This window comes from Microcebus murinus, chromosome 11 (assembly GCF_040939455.1).
Source record: "Microcebus murinus isolate Inina chromosome 11, M.murinus_Inina_mat1.0, whole genome shotgun sequence".
Taxonomy (NCBI): Eukaryota; Metazoa; Chordata; class Mammalia; order Primates; family Cheirogaleidae; genus Microcebus; species Microcebus murinus.
In genome coordinates, this window is record NC_134114.1 from 90,857,337 (window position 1) to 90,875,198 (window position 17,862).

Genomic DNA, 17,862 nt, shown 5'->3' on the forward strand with positions numbered 1-17,862 from the left:
AATTTGGATCACTGGAGGAGAGATGCTTCTACAAAGTATTATATTTGGTCAAGCTTGAATAATCTCTGTGTGTGTATGTGTATGCTTATAAACATACACACATACATATGTACTTATGGAGCCTGCTGAGTTCCTAGACCTTCTTAGTACATAATTTCAGAATCTTCCCTGATAAATGCCAATGTTTCAATTTCCAGTCTCCAAGATGAGGGTGAAACTTATATCTTAGAAACTTACTTTTAAATGCAAATAAAGGAATGCCTACATTATTCTCATTCATGGACTTTCAACTGGAGGTAACTCTAAAAATTGTTCATTATCATTTTCCAATAATGTGGTTGAGGAAGAAAGATTACTAATGGTATAACCTTACCACTTGCTACTTTAAAAATTGTAGCCCAACTTTCTTTTTCCATGTGCATTTTGAACTAGCTCTCAGGAAACTTGAATTGGAATAGAATGTCAGTGATTTTATTTACTTAAAAAACCTGTTTGTATTGCATATGAAATTAAAAGCTTTTAAAAGGAACTGCATGTCAGAGATGCAATTGAAGCCCTTGCCAGCAGTTCCCAGCTCTGACAGCTACCTCGGTTACATGATTGGAACATGCTTATGTAAGAGGACGGATAGTAAAATCAACCACTAACTAGATCTCAATTATTATGACATTGATGTCAGATAGTGACATGGTCACAAAATCATATTCTTTTGCCCATTGGGTTTGGAGGAATAGATTTTTCTGTCCAGCAAGATATTTATTTAAACAAAATTTAAAACTTAATTTCTGGTTGAGTGCTTTTAAGTAGAGCCAACCGTTTTTTTTTTCTTTCTGAGGACTACTCAATTTTCTTTACAACAACATGTATGACCTTGTATCTGGCCTTACTTCTAAATCTCTCTGTGCCTTTGTATTCAACATTAGCTGCCTCCTACAGTAAATTCAGTGGGCCCAATTGCTTTTTATAATGAAACTCATGTAAATTGGACTAGAGCAGAGGTTTTATTAATGAGACTAATCTATTATTAAGGCTGCTTCGATCATCCTTTCTGAATAATAAGATAAAAGTAAAAAATCATATAAAGGCCCCTGTCAACAGGCTTGATGAAGAAAATGAAACTTGGGAAATTTATACTTCTCAATTTTTTTTTGTCAAGGCAGAGTAATTTATTTCACATCCCATTCTAGTTTTTCATAATTTCTACTAGAAAAAATCTAGATTTTTCCCAAGGTATATCAGTCACACAAAATAAATATTTTATTCATGTGCAACATGGAGCTGAATGGTGATGCCTTTTGGAATCCAAATGTAGTGGGTTTTCTTGGATACTCATGCTTTCATATCTTCTTTTGTTTTTCCTATGAATGCGCTTATGAATGTCATGTGTGTATCTGAATTTTTAGTGTACAAACCATGGTCAGTGTGTTACTACCCAGCTCACTTTTTTTCTACGCAAATGGTAGAATTATTAATAATGGTTTCACAGGAACGAGATAATACAGTTACAGAGTGAGACGGGCTCCTAAATGTTCCTCAACCTGTGTTAACTACTTACTCTGTCTACTTTATAATAACCATTTTTTAAATGTGTATCTCATAGTCTTCATCAGTGACCTTATTAATTTCTATGTTTGTTGTGAATTATGTCCATATGTTTTATTGTGTTCCTATTTAAAATGATTTTAGAATTTAAAGCATATTTTGGAAAATATGAAAGAAGCAGAAGGAACTGAAACACATTCAGGGATGCATCAGTAAGTCAACATTAGAAAACCGACAGTGCACTGGTGTGTAGAGAGAAGCACAGGATGATTAGAATAAAGCCCAAAGGGGTTTTTTGAGTTTGTGGATGAAGGTTATATATTGGACCATAAAAAGAGGCATGATTATGACAGCTGCAGAGGGGGAGGCCAGGTCAGAGGGCTTTGGTCAGAGCGGAAGGCAGTTGAAGAGTGTCTGGTGCTCCATGGCATACCAGATACAAATATTTCTATTTGCAGGTGACAGAAAATCAATTCAAAATGACTTAATTTAAGCAAAAAGGAATTTGTTGACTTACAAATTGGCTTAATTAAAAAAAATTGCTTACATAATTGAAAATCCAGAGAAGGCATTTCTGGAATGTAATCCAGGCATGTAATTCTACCAGGAATATCTCTTTTCCCACCTCTTGGTTCTGCTTTCCTGTGTTGGTTTCATCCTTAGATGGGCTCTCCCCAGAAGCTTCTGAATGATATCCTTCCTGTTTAGCAACCCTAATGGAAAGAGAACACATTTTCTAAGAGTTCCCACCAGTTTCTGGACTAATATTTGTGAATTCCACTTGATTCATTAGTCCTTTGAGAGCTAGACATTGTAGTCAGAAGAGGCAATGATCTGACTGCACAGGAGTCATGCGTCCATTTTTTGAGCTTAGGATGGAGTTGGCCCCATTCATCCAGACCACAGGGACTGAGGGGGCGGGAAAGGGAGGTTCATCAAGAGAAAACGGAGAGTTGATAACAGATGAATGGGCTATGGATGAAATAGACAAAATGAAACTGAAAGCAAATTAAGAGGTCTACTGCATATGTTTACAAATAAGATCTGGATGGAGAATGGTCTTTAAGGGAGTAACAGCTTCAGGGAAGATATTTTATAAAATAGGCATTATGTGCCTTTATAGGAGAATCTAATAAAAAATTATTCAGGAAATTACAATGCTAATACTCAGTCGATGGTTATTAAGAGAATGAATAGCTAAATCAAAGAACATATTTTCATGCAGATGTCCCAAATAATTAGAAAAACATGTAGGAAGATTGATCAAAGTAAAGGATTTTCAAAGTTTTCGAGGGGAAACTTTTGGATCCAAATTATTCATTCTTAGTAAGAGTGTATGTATTTGTGAAAACAGAAAACATCCTTGCAAAACAACATTTGTTTTTTAGTCTCCACTTCATTTATGTGCCAATCAGTAAAATTGTAATGCAGGCACAAGTGGCTCCATTTTGCTAGCAAAATACTGCATGTTTGTCCAGAATAACTTAATTTGTCATGGAGAGAAAAAATGTATTGATACTAAAATCTCATTAACTTCACCTACAGATACAAATTTGTCACTCTTAAAGGAATTGACTTGGCTACAATTTCACAGTTAAATATTGTTTGAATTTGCTCTTATTTTCTTTAATTATTTTCTAAATGGTAAAAATGAAATTTTTTACAAAGATGTATAGGACATATAATGTACAACTTTGGGATTTTTGATAGTCTTTGCTTGGTTTTAGAAATAATTTTGCCTGAAAATGTAATATGCCTATCAGAAAGTTCAAATCAACAGAATCCAATTCAGAAATTATTTATTGAAGATAGGTGCTGCAAAGGATAAAACAAATAGAAACTTTCCCACTTCCAAGCAATTTTCAAGTTAGCATGGGAAAAATTGCTATATTTTATAATCATGTACACACATGATTATAATACATCATAAGTTCTTTAACCACTTTGGTATGAGTATTGACTATAGTCGATAGCCGTGATCTGACTTTTCTAATTTTTCATTTATCAAAATAAAATTGTGAACATTTAAAAATAACATAATGAAAACATATATGTATATGTTACCTATTCTGATTTACATTACAAGTAAAGCTGCCTAAAAGCAAGAAAGGATAGTTTTGTGAGGGAAGTGACAATTGACACATAAGTTCTAAAAATGGGAATTTTTTTTTACATTTTTTAAATTTGTTTTTTACAAATTATTTTGCAAAAGGTGTGTTTTTTTTCCCTGTTAGAGTAAATAATGGAGAGGCAAAGCATAGATTTTATTCCAAGAACAGGATGAAGACGGTGAAGAGAAGAGGTGGGAAGTGAGGCTGGAGAGGAAGAACAAAGCTACATGAGAGGATGCACAAGAATTCGCGATCTAGATTCTAGAAGGTTTGGTGACAGATTTAATTGTGGAAGTTGTGGGAAAAAGTAGTAAAAAGAATGCCTGATATTTGAGTGCAGTGGAATAGGAGATAGCTGATGCCATCCATAGAAATAGGAAAGTCAAGAGGAGTTATCAGTTACTTGAGAGGGTAAAGATATGATAATTTTGGGATAAATTAAATTTTAATGATTGGGAAATATCCAACTATTAAAGTTATGTTTGGGGTAGAGAAAGACTTTTGCATTATTCTGCCTAGAGATGATGATCAAAGCCTTGAGAAGAATGAATGAAATTGCAGAATGAGGGAAAGTTTGAGGATACAGACTAGGAGATTTGGAGGAGAGAAGAATGAGGTGGCAGCCTGTAAACTGGTGGACTTTGATTTTCCTGTACTTTGTCTTTGACCTTGTTACCAATCCATTCTACACATGTTTTTCTGTCAGAATTTACTACTATTCTCTCCCATCCCTTTGTTGGCTTCAGATTGTCTTAAAGGAGGTTCCTTGTTTAATCAGATCTATGTCAGAATCAGGTTCTTATCTTGGCACTCAGATTGCTGGTGACTTGATTTATCTTTTTAGCTTGCATTTTAGAATTTTTATCCACCCGGACCTCAGATACACACCTTGTTAGCCTGTAACTTGAGGTATCAGTCAGGAAACCTCAGGAAACTTTTGGCAAATTCAAAGGGGTAAGTGGAAAAAAAGAAAAAGTTTAATTAAGGGATATTTTTTTTTAATGATATCAGTAGGGTTAAGGGAACCAACAAAGAATGGTGACACTGGAAACTGTTGCTGCCCTTGGACCAGAAGGGGCGAAGTGAGATAGTAGTTATGGGAAGGTGGGAGAGTTGTTAGCTGTGGGAAAGGACCCATGCGGTAGGTTACTCTGGGGAGAAAAATACAACCACTGCCAAGCTTCTGCTCAGCAGAGAAGGATGCAGGAAGTAAATTCTCTGACCTTTTCCTTTCCCCCTCCTACATCTCCAGCCAGTGCCAACCATTTTCAAACCAACGTGGAATCCAGAGGGCAAGGAAGCTCCGGTGGTGCTTCCGGGAGTAGGGGTCAGCTTGCTGAGGAGGAAAGCAGGGCAATGGGTCACTTTACTCTTGCCTGTGCTACTTAGACACCAGCTTCTTGCTTTCTGTGATCTGTGATAGATACGAATGGGTGTTTCAAAGGACTTTTCAAAAGCTTCTTAATTTTCCTTTTGCTTTTCTTCTATATCTTAAGCTGCAGAGTGTTAAAATAATTTGAAGGGAAAAAGTAGAAGGCAAAAAAGGCAGGAAGAGATGCATAGAATGGGAGACTTCTTTTTATGTCTGTGCACAAAAACTGATATTGTATATCATTAAGAATTTGGCTACTAAATATGTTTAAGAATTTCTCTCAGGAGTTCTGTATTCCTCAGTCTGACTATGGGAAACCTTTTTTAAAGCCACCAGTAAGCACCACACCTTCGCTGTGACAGACACTCTTGGCTGCCTATCCAACATCATTCTCATATTTCTTTCTTGCTAATAGACTCTCATTTTGTCTCAGTAGTAGTGGCCAAAGGCTTTGGGAAAGGTTGGCCCTTCCCCCAAACTGGGGTAGATTTTGATTACTTTAAGGAGCTAATCAATGTGTAGCAAGATGCTAAATAAATTTTTTTTCATGAGTTTCATAATAGTAATTCAAGTTCCAAAGCTGAGGTCAAAGTGAATTTAAGGACCATATATTCTAAAGAGATGTTGTAGATCATATGTGAGGAATTTCAAATGATTGGTACTAAAAACAGATCTCGTGTTTCTTAGTCCATCATCCATAATCAAGAGTATATAAGAAGTACGAAGACTCTCTCTTAGAGAGAAGATTTTATTAGAGAGAGTTACTGGAGTTCTGTGCTTCTGCTTACCTGAAGCTGAATGAGTAGACAACTTGAGCAAACCACTCATAGGGTATGGTGTGTTTTCCACGAGGGAAGATAGAGCTACAGAAGTCTCTGAGGACCTGGTATAGCCAAGAGACCAACAGAAAATATAGGGAGATAGCATCTGGGAGAACCTAGTGGTCCCCTTGATTGGTAAGCCAGGACTTCTTAAGGTGAGAGTCTCATTGGAACTACCCAGTAAAGTGAATAGGGAGAATTTCTATGGATACACGTTTTCTGTTGATCTCTCTTTCTCTCTTATCGATATACCTTACATTACTTTGGTGACACCATTGACTATTGGTAGTGGGAGCCCCTGGCACTAATATCCATACATATACTTGATTTAGTATCTGGGAAATACCTTTATAAAGACAGAATCTAATGCAGAAAATATAAAGAAAAATTCTGATAGCCCTGTGTATAAAAATACTTAAAATTCTACAGGTCAATAGTAATGATGAACCTGATAAAAAAATTGCAACATAAAATTAAAGGATTGACATCTAATAAATCTTCCCCCAAATGTTTAAAAGATAGGCAAAGTTGATGCATAAAAGAAGAAATATAAAAAGCCAATAAATACGTGAAAATATGTTTAAACTTGGGAATAGACACTTCCCTACACTACTGGGCAAAACCAATTTAGAAATAGGTAACAAAATATGTACTCTTTAATCCATTATTCCTAATAATAACATTTTGTCTAAAACAATGATCAGAGACATAGGCAGAGACACCTGTGAAAGAATGTTCATAATAGTGTTATTTATATTGGTGAAAAATTTGAAACAACTTATATCTACCAAAAAAGTGAAAAGTGAGCACATTTATATACTTATGTGGTGAAATACTATGCAATTAGTAACAATATTTTAATACCCTAGGAATATTGTGATATGAGGTTGTTAAAAAATAAAAGGAACACACACAGGGCACAAAATAGAAAAAGTGATAAACTAAACTATATCAAAATCAAAACATTATGCTTATTCTCTTTTTTTTGTTTTGTTTTGTTTTTTTTTTTTTTTGAGTCAGAGTCTCGCTTTGTTGTCCAGGCTAGAGTGAGTGCCATGGCGTCAGCCTAGCTCACAGCAACCTCAAACTCCTGGGCTCAAGTGATCCTTGTGCCTCAGCCTCCCGAGTAGCTGGGACTACAGATAAGCGCCACCCTGCCTGGCTAATTTTTTCTATATATTTTAAATTGTTCAGATAATTTCTTTCTATTTTCAGTAGAGACGGGGGTCTCTCTCTTGCTCAGGCTGGTTTCAAACTCCTGAGTTTAAAGGATACGGTTGCCTAGGCCTCCCAGAGTGCTAGGATTACAGGCATGAGCCACCGCACGGCTGATAACTCAGTTTTTGGTTTTTTTTTAAATGGACATGAATTGTACCATTTGGATAGGAGGTGAGATCAATTGGCAAGAAATGTTCAAATTTTCCACTAGCTGAGATCCAGCAGAAATAGATCACCCAGTAGTTGATTCGGCAGGTGCTTCTCTACAGTGGAGGTGGAAAGATAGACTGATGATTCTTTCTTTTTTGACTGATAATTTTTCTGCCTCAGTGATTGTCCAATCCACCTAATTCTTCTAGCTCTGACTGCATGCTCACCCAGAACATTCTCATTGTAGGAATTGCTTCCCAATGAGATGTTCTTGTTGAAGAAAGAAGGCGCTGCTCAATAGACACATACTGAGCTGTTAGGTTTCTGGCTACAGGTTGATAAATGGGCATCCTGCTTAATCTATTGGTTAGCATCAGTGGATCCTCCAGTTGACCTTTCAAGATCCTGACCCTGCAGTATTGAGAAGGTGACCCTGGCACAGGTGGCCACATGGGAAGGCTTTCCTTGGGCATCCACAAGTCTCCTTAAAAAAAAAAAAAGTCAGTTCTCTCCCTGCTCAATAGCTTTGTGAAACAGTGTTTTAATTATGGTGCACACATATTACCTTTTATCTTCAATCTGTTTGAGAGTTTGGCTTGTCATACGTCAGAATCAGGCCCATCTCAGTTGTGATGCTACTACTTCAGAGAGGCAGAGGGGGACTCTCTTTCACATATTTTCCAAACTATAATATTTAAAAAAATTGTCTTAAAAAGAATCAAAAGAGAAGTTAGTTTATTATTGTTCAGATAACGTGGTAATTTGCCATTACATGAACAGAAAATAAGAACAGTGTGAACATCAGTAAAAGCCAGGTTTGGAAAATATTGCTTTGTGCAGATAGAAAATTCTGTAATTTATCCCAAACTGCATTCACCAGATTCATAGCACGATGTAATCCTTTTCTATTATGTCCCAGTCTGTGCAAGTAATCTTGTAAGATGAATCTTTTTCCTTTAAGATGAATTATGCAGTTCAGACACTATTTCATTCTTAGAGCTCACAGATTATATATAAAAAGTGTAAAATATTCACAAATATACATAAATATAGTTCCTGTAGTTATGGGACAAAAAAGAGCATTTTAATAGTATTTTAAAGGCTCTCTATGAGAGACATTTTAAATATGCTAGACAGGGACAGAAGCCAATCTGAGTTAAAAAGATATTTCATGATTATATAAATTTTATTTTATATGTAAAAATAAAAAAAAACACCTTAAATACCTTAAATTCAAAGTTCAGAGATAAGTACTGCTGACGTTTTAGGAAATTTTCCGTGTCCATTTTTTACGGGTAAAGTTTCATTAAAAATTGGAAACCATGTCTTATGTATAGTTTAAATTTTTTTTCATTAGTATTATTAATATGTGGTGACCTTTTCAAAACATTATTTTAAATAAATGCCTATTAATCCATTGTTTAACTATATTACAATTTATTTTATTATCCTCTTTTTTCAGGAGATTTATATATTTTTTTTTTTTTTTTGAGACAGAGTCTCACTTTGTTGCCCAGGCTAGAGTGAGTGCCGTGGCGTCAGCCTAGCTCACAGCAACCTCAATCTCCGGGGCTCAGCGATCCTACTGCCTCAGCCTCCCGAGTAGCTGGGACTACAGGCATGTGCCACCATGCCCGGCTAATTTTTTGTATATATATTTTTAGTTGGCCAATTAATTTATTTCTATTTTTGGTAGAGACGGGGTCTCGCTCAGGCTGGTTTCGAACTCCTGACCTTGAGCAATCCGCCAGCCTCGGCCTCCCAAAGTGCTAGGATTACAGGCGTGAGCCACCGCGCCCAGCTAATTTTTTAAGACTCTTTACTATTGCAAATAACTGTGAAATAAATAACTTCGTACATAAATTTTTGTATGTTTCTCTGATTATTTTATTAAGGTAAATTCCTATCTGGGTCAGAAAAAACAAGTATTTGAGCCTCTTAATACTAGTTAAAAAATTATATTTTAGACATGCTTTAACTTTTTATATTTATCCTTTGAATAATTTTAAGTGTTACTGTGATAAATAACATTTTGATGCAATCAGAATATTTATTTTTTTCAAATAACACATTTGTAAGTATTTTCATGAAATCGTACTGATTTTTCTCTTATTTCTTTACTTTTGGTCCTTTCTGATTTTTACTTTTCTTGCTATTTCTCTTCTTCCTACTCCTTGGTTTTTTACAAACATTTTCATTTTCTAGTGATTTAACATATGTATTCCATTTCCATATAATACTGGTTACCTTTCCATTTGTAAAATTATACACATGAATCTCTTTTTCTACAAGAATGAAATACCTGTTAAATAACTCTTCACTACTAAAACATGCCTATAACAAGTTGAGAAACTATTTTTACTCATTTTTCCTTACCTCACATTCCAGTTTTTGTGGATATTGCCAAGAACTGTGAAGAACCAGGGATTTGTAAGCTAATTGGTTAGCCTGTTACTGGCAGAAGACACAAGATTCCTGGGTCAGAGATGAAGGACTTTATTGTTCATGGCATAGTAAGCAGCTTGAATATCATGTCGTATCGGTTCCTCTTGACCTCCAAGTCCCACAAGGACAGCATGGAGGAGCACAGGGGGGTGCTGTGCATGCAGTGGGTTTGCATCACAGCCAAGGGACACGGAGCTTTGGGAATTCTCCACTTCTGTAGTGAGTGGTAAGCAAGCCCACTCTTTGCCTCTCATCCCTCAAGATTGCTCCCTGAAAACATAACTGTGAGGAATTACCTGGGTAAAAAAGCAGTCAAGATAAAAAAGTAGTCAATCTTGATATTAGATCAAGATTACTTTCAACAGAATTTTTCCAAAATGCTGCCTTTTCATAATATTAATAGTAATTATTTTTCTTATACTATGGCATCTCTATTCTTTTTTTTTTTTTTTTTTTTTTTTTTTTTTTTTTTGAGACAGAGTCTCGCTTTGTTGCCCAGGCTAGAGTGAGTGCCGTGGCGTCAGCCTAGCTCACAGCAACCTCAAACTCCTGGGCTCAAGCGATCCTCCTGCCTCAGCCTCCCAAGTAGCTGGGACTACAGGCATGAGCCACCATGCCCGGCTAATTTTTTCTATATATATTAGTTGGCCAATTAATTTCTTTCTATTTATAGTAGAGATGGGGTCTCGCTCTTGCTCAGGCTGGTTTCGAACTCCTGACCTTGAGCAATCCGCCCGCCTCGGCCTCCCAGAGAGCTAGGAGGCATCTCTATTCTTAAATTTTTAAATTTTGAATTATCTTTGACTTTGGTGTAGTAAGTCTTTGAGTTACTCTTCATGAAGGATAAGTGAGCGTTTTCTACAAACATGGGTGAAAAATATCAGAGTTCATGAGTGAAAAATTTGACACTTGGATATAGAATTCTTGGATTATGATCTTTCCCTTCAGTACCCTATAAACATTTTTTTAAAATTGTAGCCAGGTATCTGGTTTATTTAAAAGAGAAGTCAAACATCAGTGTGATTTTTATTTCCTTTATATAGCATACTATTTTTATATATTTTTTGTATACTTGAAGAATTTTAAATTTACTTATAAGATTTTTAAAAATCAGGCATGTTTATGTATCAATCATTTTCCTCATTGTTTTTGGTACATTGTAAGTCCTTTATCTGTCCCAAATTGATTTTCAACTCAGAGAAGATTTCTTTTATTATTATTATTATTTTTTTTTTGAGACAGAGTCTCGCTTTGTTGCCCAGGCTAGAGTGAGTGCCGTGGCGTCAGCCTAGCTCACAGCAACCTCAAACTCCTGGGCTCCAGTGATCCTTCTGCCTCAGCCTCCCGGGTAGCTGGGACTACAGGCATGCGCCACCATGCCCGGCTAATTTTTTTATATATATATCAGTTGGCCAATTAATTTCTTTCTATTTATAGTAGAGACGGGGTCTCACTCTTGCTCAGGCTGGTTTTGAACTCCTGACCTTGAGCAATCCGCCCGCCTCGGCCTCCCAAGAGCTAGGATTACAGGTGTGAGCCACAGCGCCCGGCCCTCTTTTATTATTTTTTATAATTGCTACCACCCCAGTTGCTTGCTTTTATTTCTTCTGGAATCCCAATTAAACACATATTTAATCTTTCTTATTTATTCTCTGTATTTTTTCTTTTATCATTTTATACACTTATCATTTTCTTTAAAATGTTAAAGAAAATTTTGGATTTGTGTCCTACTTCACTAATTTGCTATTTTATGGTAACTGATCTTGTATTTTCTGCTTTCATGCAATTTTAAATTTCCCACTAAACTTATAAAACTAACATTTCATATGATCTAGATATATGTAAATTTTTTAGTATGATTACCTGACTTAGTTTCATGTACAAAATGTTCTCTTGAAACTTGTTGAAAACTCCAATTAAAATATTTAAAAAATATGTTATCTATATTAAATAGTTTCCTAAATTTATTAACTAGGAAATCATTATTTCTGATTCTACAGAGTGATCTCTCATTTTGAACTGCATCATATAGTGACTTTAGTTTTTTATTTCTTTTTTAAAAGAGAGTGTCTTGCTCTATCACCCAGGCTAGATTGCACTAGCATGATCATATGATTATAGCTCACTGCAGCCTCAAACTCCTGAGCTCAAGGAATCCTCCTGCCTTAGCCTCTTGAATACCTGGGACTACAGGCACATGCCACTTTCCATTGTGCTCACCTAATTTTTTTCTTTCATTCATTTATTTTTTCTTTCTTTTTTTTTTTGACACAGGGTTTTACTATGTTGCCCAGGCTAGTCTCAAACTCTTGGCCTCAAGCAAGCTTCCTGCCTCAGCTTTCTGAATAGCTGGGATTATAGGTATAAGCTGCCATGTCCAGCTATACATCATTTGTAAATCTCTTTACTTATCTTTACTGAAGGAAGTTTACATTTGTCTATATTGGCAGATGAAATGAATTTGGTAAGAAATCCATGTCCATTTCTGAATACATCATGGCTTGATGGAAAATGAATGTAAAATTTGACATTAACTGTCAATTACTTTTCTAGGGCAAAAGTCCAGAAGTCAACATGTGTGTGGGAGTGGTGGCATGAAGGGACATGAGACACTGGAGTCAAAGTAGTCAGGAATAGTTGTAGGAGAGAGCCTTTTCTTTGTTTAGGAAAGTTTCTCTCCATGCTTTATGTGGCAATCAATAGTTACCGACATGTAGTCAAGTGTGTGCCAGAAAATTACATGGGTTAGATGCCCTTCTCAGGTTAGCTCTGAAGCCAAGACAGTCTTCCACAGTTTCTGAACTCTAGTTGCTTTGTCCATTTCAATGGTTTTACCTCTCATTTTAGAGCAGCAGTGGAGTTTTCCTGAGTACTTATCAGTCTCACACCCACTCACTCCCTTGGACTATTAATCTTCTTTCATAAGGACATTGGTGAAGACATGATTTATCCCTTTATTTCATAGTTCCATCTATGATATAACTCATAGAAATTCTAGTCAAAAGTCTGGAACTTTTTGACATGTAGATGGTATCCTTACATAGTTCCTATTCCTTGTGCTTGATTTGCCAATTTTTAAATTCTGTTTTCACTTTGTGGGTAATTAGGTTGAGGGGGTGAGGAGGTGCAGTCATATTATTTCTTACTTGGAAGTTCTAATGCATTGTGTTTTACGTTTTAATCAATTTTATGGTGTTACAGTGTGATGGACCCATGTAATCTAGTTTCTTTATTTTAGGAACTTAGATTCTACAGTGTTGAAGAAAGATACATGGTCTAAGATATGTAACTACTATAACTTTTAAATAACTTACTTTTGCATGCTTATTGGAATGACTCCATGTGCTTAAATTGTAAAATCTAATACAAAATAGCAGCAACAAAAACCCAATCAGTTCTAAGATATGTTAGAATATATTTAGCCGTTAATTTCCCAAATGTCTAAAATACTGTAAATTTAGAAATAGTTTGAAGTGAGAGATATATTAAGTCATATTTACCTCATATATACAACTATACACTTGATTCAATTAATATTTTTGATTTGTGGAATTATTTCTATGAAAAACCTTACGAAGTCATCCACATTAAATAGTATTTAGTCATAGGTTTAGCAAATTTACTTTATTAATAAAGGGATACACTAAAGTGAAGTTGAGAATGTTTGGTCATGGCACATTATAGGGATAAATCCAGTTTATGTCTTAAACAATGTGGTGGAAGCATTTCCAATTTAATGTTTTCCTTCTTGTGACCAAGTGGCTGTAGAAAATTTACACATAGGGGTCCTGGATTTGTTAGCCGAAAAATACAAAGTTTCTCAGAGTTTTAAACCAATTAGGCAGCTATTCTTTAAGTAAGCTATTCCTTGAGCTTGGTTAAATGTGTACCAAAGATTCTGGGTGTCTGTATGTGGGGTGCCATTGAACTAATTGCCCAGAGCCCTGTCATGACCATGGTGGTTTGTCTGAAAATCAGAAAGGGAGGGCATAATATTCCTTGTTAGCCAGCTGTTTCTCTTTGTTTGGGCTGAGGCCAGCCTGCAGCTGTTCCAAGATATTATTCCCTAAGCAGATGTTCTGTCTCTTCTACTTATTGCTTTGTTTGTTTGCATACTTTATAAAATGTTATAAAACTTACCTATTATATATTGTAGGCAAGCCAGAAATTAGAGTGCCCCCTGCAAAAAAAATAAGCTAAAAATTAATCTACTTAGTAATATCTACTGCTATATTTTAGAGCTATGTGAAGTTGAGAATAGTTGGTCATGGCACATTATAGGGATAAACCCATTTTGCCATGTACAGGTACATAGAAGAATGTACATGTATTTGCATATGCATATTTTGACCAAAGTGGGATCTTAAAATACTATTTTATCTGCTTTAGTTCACTAACACATGACATTCAACTCAATTTTGTTTACTTTATGCCAGCAGTAATTTATTCATCAATCACATAGTTAATAATAAGCATTTGCTACATATCATACGCCATGTTAGGTACTAGAACACATGGCTAAAGAAGCCACAGCTCCTGCCTGAAGTATTTTACAGTAGAGGAGGAGGACAATTAGTCCAGTAAGCACAATGTAATATGTTAACAGCTAGAATAGAGTCAGACTATAGGTAGGCTGTTTCTTCAAACAAGGGCACATATACTCCTAGAGGTCTGTGGAAATTTTCCAAGAGGCACTTGGACTCTTAGCTTATTTTAAGGCAATTCATTTGCAGTTTCTCAGCTCTCATTTGTACTTTTCCTTTAGTTGAGCTGTCCTGAATTGGTAAGAGTGTAGTCAAGGTGCACGTATAAAGGGAAGATGAAGGTGTATTCTCTGATCTTCTGCACCTTTCATAACCCTTTTTTCCACTTTAGAGAAAGGCAAACCTCTCATGCACTGCAGTCTTACAATGTCGCATTGGCCTTGGCACAAAAACCTCTAGATTGCCAAATGGAGGGACAATTCGGAGTCTTGCTATTGATGTTAAGAAAGTGAATAATGGTGATACCTGAGAACCAAATCCTTTGGCAAGTCAGATGGTTTCTGGTTCTTTGCTTTCAACATAACTGGAACAGAACCTAGAGGAGTTGTTCACTGAGAGATGATTAAAGATAATTTGATTAAATATCACCAAGTGATTTTTGGCAGATTACTCATAAATTCAAATAATTTTGTGACATGGTTATAGCAAAACACCATACTACCCCATTTGTAGTATTTGTTTAGGTCAACAAATTTTCTCATTTCTGTATCAAAAAAACAAAAACTAATTATAGTATTGATGCTTAACTCTATTTCAGTCTAAGAATAAATAATATTTATGAATGAACATATAAATAATTAATAACCATAATGGTAATTGATCAATAAGTATTTTAAAAACATTTTTATCTTACAGCAAAGATTGATAGGGTGATCCATAGAAGATATTTAATTATACAAATTAGTACAGTGGATAAAATTATGTTGGTGATGATAAATGGAAATAAAAATCAAAGATAAAGAGGAATGATACAAACCTCCCAAGTGTAAAAAAAAGGAGTTGTTTTTTCTTCAAATGAATGGTGATTACTGAATTTCAATGGTATTTTGATTACATTGTATATATTTTAAAGAATAATGCAATCATATATAAATGTCAATATTTATAAATACACAGGAGATTATATCTTTTAAATTACTTAGTTTTTTAATAAAAATGTTAGATGTCATCTTAAAAGTGTATGAGGATACTTGGTTTTTCTAAGTTTTCTAAATTCTCTTAGGGTGTACATTAATAAATATAGTATAATAAAATTGCTACAGGAATGGTTTTTTTAATCATTTAAAAATAATTTTAAAATAGAACAGTTTAGGGATAGAAACTAAAGTATTTCCAATTCTCATTGTGCCCCAAACAAGGTTCACACAAGGGTTGTCCTCCTGATAGTTACCTGAATTCTATATTTTCAGCATTAAATTCCATGATAAAGTTTGAAATCCATTCATTTGTAGTATATATTGATGCATTTAGTAAAATTGCAATGGACCATATCTTTTTCATTTCTGTATCTCAGTATTAAGTACAATTGCCTACCATGTGCCAGGTTCTCAATACTTGAATGAATGACACAAAAATTAGCCAAGACCAGCAAGTTTTTTTCTGGGTGGACTTGACAGAATTTCTGTACTTGCTGGATCACCAGGAATAGTTTTTGAAGGCAAGAAAAAAACGGGGCTGAGTATTAGATTCACTAATACATAGTTCTATGACCTCAAGAAAGTTGCTTAGTCTTTTTAAGAGTCAATTTCTTCATCAGTAAAATAACTTCACAGTACATATTTATGAGGTTTCAATGAAATTAAATGTTTAACCAGAATGAATTTGCTCCGCAACAGTGGGATTCAAAGACAGTCACATTATTGTATTTTTAATATACATATAAAAAGTTAAATCTGGCTAGATGTCCCATATCAATTATTTTTTCTTTTTCTTTTTGGTGGAGTTGGCAGTATATAGAGGGATGTTTTTTTTTTTCTTGGGAGTCATTTAAGAATCCCAAAAGAATAATACAGTTCTGAAAATTTGGACTTGAGTCTTCAGTATATGATGGCTGCCACTTGAAATCTTCAACTTTCAAGCCACAGTACAATGAGGTATTTCTTCTACTCCTCTTTTTTTTTGCCAAGCATATATCCTTAAGTTTTTCTAATTTTGGTTTTCAAAGTTGTTACCCTTAATGTTTCAATCCCATGACATCCACAGTTATCACTTCCCCAAAAGAGGGCCCGCCACACCCAAACCTGCTGTGTTGGAAGCGAGCATTGGTCCTTGCCACCTACTAAAAGGCCATCTTTGTATTCTTTCTCCATCTCAGAGAAACCATACTGGAGATCAGACCATGTTACTCTTTGTCCTCCCTCCTCAAAGAAAATATAGCTTAATACCCTTCCATGAATCTCTACTGAACCTCAGAAGCTTGAGGTTTTTCTTTAGGGTTCCAGATTTGGACACACAAAAGTTTGGCCATCCCATCTCTAAGGGGAGGTACACTGAAGAGTTATCATAAGAGCCTGCATCAGCTATCTTTAGAGAGGCCTGCTTGCAAGGTTGGTCCTTGGGTAGCATTTGGGAACTTGGCTTTTTGTAGTGGTCCCACTTTTCCTAATTAATAAAAGTGGGCCACTATGCCTAATTTGCTTATGGAAACAATTTGATTTGTGCTGAAGACCTGTTTTACTTCTGAGAGTCTTGAATTTTTGCAGAATTTGGGCACTGAGTCTTTAATGAACTTCCCTGGTAGACGACATTTCACACCTATTGTCACAATTCAGTGCTGGAGGAATTAAGTTGTGTTCTGTATGAACACTGTGTCCACTGGGCGAGGACTCTTGGAAGCTTGCATCTCGTTCCCCCTGGACCTCACCCCATGCGTCTTTTCCCTTTATGGATTTTGCTTTGTATCCTTCTGCTTTGATAAATATTAGGCATGAATACAACACTATGCTGAGTACTGTGAGACATCCTAGTGAGTCACCAAACCTTGAAGTGGTCTTGGGGACTCCCTACACAGGGAGGAGTAGGAAAAGCTATCTTTTAACATTTCCTAGACTTTACACACTAGTAAAAACAGTAAAACCAGTATAAAAATGAGTATCACAATGAATTGGAGAAATTAAAATAAAATACCAAGAATCGTTAAACAAAAGGAAGTCTCCCCAAAGGAGGTGACCCTTTTTGGTCTCGAAGACCTAGTGTTTAGTTGTTATGGTGTGGTCAGAACAGGTTTCCCAGAAGAGGCAATCCTTGAGTCTGGGTTTATATCTTCCAGAAATGACCTCCTTTTCTTTACAGTGATAGGATCCTAAGGCCATGTGTGTGAGATTACAGTTGAAATCCAACTTTTTCCATAGAGCCTGTCCAGATGGCAAGATAATGCAAGATATACTTTTTATTATCTTGGTTTTTCTCTTTGATATTACCAGCTATTTGCTATTTTAAATATTTTGCTGAAAGCTGTGTGTGTGTATGTGTGTGTGCGTGTGCTTCACAAAGAGTCAGGAATGGACACAGTTATAGAAATCCAATGAATAAATAAATAAAGAATGAAAAATCATAAAGACAACAGTGGCATTGTTGAATCTGTGCTATGCTTTGCTAACAAGCATATCAGACTTTTCAAAAATAATACCAAATAGAGCTGACGGCAGGAGACTGAGTAT